The sequence below is a fragment of the Lactuca serriola genome, chromosome 3 (assembly GCF_051521515.1).
Source record: "Lactuca serriola cultivar US96UC23 chromosome 3, Lser_US96UC23_V15, whole genome shotgun sequence".
Classification (NCBI taxonomy): Eukaryota; Viridiplantae; Streptophyta; class Magnoliopsida; order Asterales; family Asteraceae; genus Lactuca; species Lactuca serriola.
The window spans coordinates 116,429,356-116,434,133 of NC_136410.1; positions in this window are offsets into that span (position 1 = coordinate 116,429,356).

Below are 4,778 nucleotides of genomic sequence, written 5' to 3' on the forward strand. Positions count from 1 at the left end.
GAACTGAACGCGGAAGACTGAAGACCTTTTATTCCAAGAACACACTTCCTCTCAAAGAAGTCTGGTCGCAGAAAAGGATCACGAAAATTTCCGGATTCGGAAGGAAGATTCTAACCAAGTTTAAACTCAACTGCATGCTATTCCTGTATCACATCTTCCGTAACAAACCAATTCAGAAAACCATCACGGATGTTGAATTTCCTGCTATCAATCCGAATGACATCTTGACTATTGTTGCTCACTTCCAAAGCATTCGGTCTGATGATCTTAGTATGGGAGCTTACCACACTACTTTTGGATTCCTCAAGGACTACGTTGATGAATTTTTCTGTTGTGACTACGAACTAGCCCATCTGTTCGGAACATAAAAATATTTGGCTAAAGTCGACTTCAAACTGCCAGAAGCTGAAATCTTGGCAGAAGGACCCATCGATGAACTAGTGCTAGGTTTTTTCTATCGTCAAAGAAAAACAAATTAGAAGGATCTCTTCTAAGTCCAAGACAAACACCAAGTTCCCACAAAGACACTTCAGAAGTTCACAAATCAAGCATCCAAGTCCGAAGCACCCGAGCACGTGAAGACTATATTCATAAGTCAGCTATAATCAGGGACAGATCTTCATAAGGGCAAGGGGGGGGGGGGGTTGTGGCCCCCGTATTTTTTAGAACCAGTCCTTTACTTTTAAAAAATTTACATATTAGACCTAAAACTAATAAAATTTGACTGTGCCCTCCCTGTTCTCCATTTTTTAAAAATATTTTACTTTTGCCCACCCCCCCCCCCCAACTCAAATGTTCAAGCTCTGTCACTGTCTACAATTGTACATTGGAGTTAGAAAATGGGTGTACTCTGCATACATGTTCATCAAGGAAGACTTGATCAATACTGACTAGATTGCTAAGTTCCCTTTGGGGAGATTGTTGGTACCTGAAAATGAACCTCCAACAATCTCTATCTTTTGTATGTTCTGAAGTCAGCCATGTTCGAAGTCAGTTCATGGTCCGAAATCAGATTGTGGTCAGGAGTCAAATTGGTGTCCGAAATAAAGGATATATTCAAGATTTGATGTTCCGAGTTGGTGTATGTCCGAATCAGTTTATCCATCTGTATTAATTACTTTTGTCATATTGTTTGATGTAACGTATCATATGACTTACTCTCTTTTGTCAAGTTAGATAATCAGAGTGTCCGGAGTAACTATATCATCCAGTCCTATGTATGTGTTTGGTTAGTATGATGTAACTTGTTGTCCTATTTAAGGAGCATTCAATGACAAACCACATGACAAATTGTTTTCTCAAAAGATAGATATTTTCAAATTTACTTCACTTGCACCTTTCTCTCAAATCATTCTTTCAAACATTCCTTGTGTTCATTTATTGTCTTTACTTTAATGATATTCATAGTCTCATATTTAATACTTTAAGTACTTTGTTGATTCACATATTCAGTCTTGACTGGTGGTGCCAGACTTGACTGGAACTATTAATCAGAAGCAGACATTGTTCTTAAGCATTAACTCAAGGTTTGTGTTTTCGAACCTTGTCCCTGCGCAATCTAATCCTTGTTCTCACATTTATGATCATCGTATGTCTTAGCATGATTATGTGATTTATTATGTATGGTATGGGGTAGTTTGGGGAACTCACTAAGCTTTGTGCTTATAGTTTTTAGTTTGTGTTTCAGGTACTTCTAGTTCCAAGAGGAATAGCTCGAGATGACTGCATGACACACACTACATAGTTGCACTTTTGTGATTTTCTTTGATTTGAGATGATATTTGATACACTTATTTTCTTTGGAATGTACCTATGATGTTTTTGGAATATTCATTTTATTAAATTAATAATGATAATTTTGAGTCATATTTTTAGGACGTTACAATATGCCACCAAGTGACATGATAAGCCACTAAGTGGCAAGATATTCCATTCATGAGGTGGACGTGACATTGTGGAGAGGATGTGTCAACTTGGAATCTGGTTATGTTAATTTGGAAGAGGATGTGCCAACCTTGGAGAGGATGTGCCATCCATGGATCCAGATGCACCATCCACATGCCTCATGCTCCATCTTGATGCAAGGATGTGCCAATTGGTTCCTTGATATGCCAAGGTATCTGGAAAATAGATCTCCGTCAACTACAATTGATTTTAAAACTCCTCAAGAGGTATAGTATGGGAAGCCCTCTGAGAATTTTGTTTTATGAATGTTTGGATGCTCTGCTTACGCTCGTGTGAATGATGGTAAACTGGAGTCAAAGGAAATGAAGTGCATATTTCTAGGATATGTATATGGAGGGAAAGTTCATCGTCTGTGGTTTACAAAAGAAGGAAAGAATCTGAAATTTGTTATTTACAGATATGTGACCTTTGAATCTACTATGTGTAACCAGAGAGGAGGTGGTACGAGTGTTGCGGGGAACAATCAATGTGCTAGTTAGAAGGTGGAGTTTGAAATAGAGCCCCCACAATTTTTTGATAAATGTGAAACAACAAGGTAGCAAGGAACAACATAGACGTGAGGAATATCTTGAAAAACCCAGGGAAGAAGTGTTTGGTGATGTTGATTATAAGAAAGACACCTTGAAGAAGATTTTGCAGAATGAGCTTATGATGATGATTTAGGGGTTGAAAAGAAGATAACAATGATGGATATTTGGAGTGATATAAGAGTAGAATGGTTATACATTTCTCACTAAATTGAGAAACTCTGTGGTCATTCTATCATGATCACTCCAAACATTTTGGTACTTTTTTGGTGGTTCAAGGCAATCGGGGGGAAAGCTCATTTGGAAGTGGTCAAGTGGATCTTGCGACACTTAAAGGGAAATCTTGATGTTTTTATCGTGTATGGTGCCAATGCATGACACACATATTTGGTTGGATTGATAGAATCGAACAATGAAAGTGATGTGGTGATAAGTAGATCATTGGTGGTTTGTCTCATTCATAGTATTCTTTTGATGGTGGAGAAACCTATCATGTTCTATGACAGGTTATGCATTTAAAGGTCTGGCGCCAAGGATAATCCGTAACACATGGTGACAACGTCATTTCCTAGAGAGAAGTTTAAGCTTTTCTTAGACTTGCTTGATGTTCACTGGAGGTAAGGCCCTTTAGGGCTTGATGTTAGGAAGGTATAAGAAGTTCTTGTTTAAGGTGGAGTTCAAAGGATACTTAAGTAAATGTGGAGATTGTTAAATGTGACTTGGGTATTTGGAGTATTCCCACGGAGCATTTGAGTTCAATGGAGTACTTGGTACTCACTAGAGCACTTGGGGTTCATCAAGCGTGTAACAAAGGAACATATCATATGAGAAGGAAATGGATCATCTGATAAACAAACAGAGCAAGTGGCAAAGGATTGGTTCTTCTAAAAGAGGGTATGGAGCACCTAAAAGTGGAATGAAACATCCTTGTGCATGAATGCCCCATCTATGATCAAATCCACCATCCTATGCTTAGATGCGTCACTAAAAAGTCAAGGTGCGCCACTAATGAAACTTGATATGCCACTAAGTGAGTTGATATGCCACCATGTGACATGATATGCCACGGAGTGACTTGATATGCCACCAAGTGGATCAATCAGATCCAATTGATGGTGCAGAATCCCAATCAATTGGATGATTTCAGATCAAAATAGAATAGAAGGAGAAGAAGAATAACTTGAATCTATGATGTATTCAATGTTGGAATGAAGCTCCTTACACATACATTCATACACACACACACACACACTCTTCTCTCTAACTTTCTCTCACACCTTACAAAACACACACTTAAGCAACTACAGAATTCTTTTTATCACCTCACCCACCTAACACCTATATATACATGGGCCACAAACTCAAGGCCGAACCGAAAACCCAATGCTAGACCGAAAATCATGGGTTTTCAGTCCAAGCTACAATTAATCCCAAAATTAGTTTTCGGCCCAAATGATAAAACAATAAATTCTTAGAAAAGAAAAGTATAAACCAATTTTAGACCCAACAATCTCCCCCTTGGTTTATAGCTTTCTTTTCTAACTGACCCAACAAGCCCCCCCCCCCCCCCCCCCCCTTAAAAAGTAGTTGACACTTCTTGTCAATCTTCATTGGGAGCTTGGCTTCAGCTAATATCTTCAAAATCTTCACAGCATCATGATGAATATATGAATCTTTTATGAATGACTTCATCTTGAGCAGTTGGGCTTTTCTTCAAGATTTGACTCTGAACGCACATTGTATGAGGAGGATTCTTGTAGAGATTCATGAAAGATGGCGCTTTCAGCTTGAGAATCTTTAGAGAGAATATTTGAGAGAACTAATCTCCTAGATCACTTCAACAGGTTTAAGATAGCAACAGACTGATTGATGAGGCTTCAATGCAATCCGTGACATAATCTTCAATTTCAGCTTCACCTTGCTTCTGGGATTGACAAATTAAATGTTGAAAGAATAATCTTCATTTCTTGTTCCTTCGAATGAGAATTCTTCGACGATCACGGATGAAGCCTTGGCTCAGAAAATCTTCAATACAGTCTCCACGAGTCTCATCTACGCCTGAAATCACTTTTCAAGACAAAACAAAACTATAAGAAAAATTAGCACACAAAAAAAATATTTTTGGATTTTTGATATTTTCAAAAAAAAAAAAAACAGAAATAACACTACTTTTTTATTTTTAATTTTCTATTTTTTGTTTGATTTTTGAATTTTTCTAATTTTTGTTTGATTTTTGAATATATTTTTTCTAATTCTCCCCCTAAATTTTTGCATAGAGGAAAACTA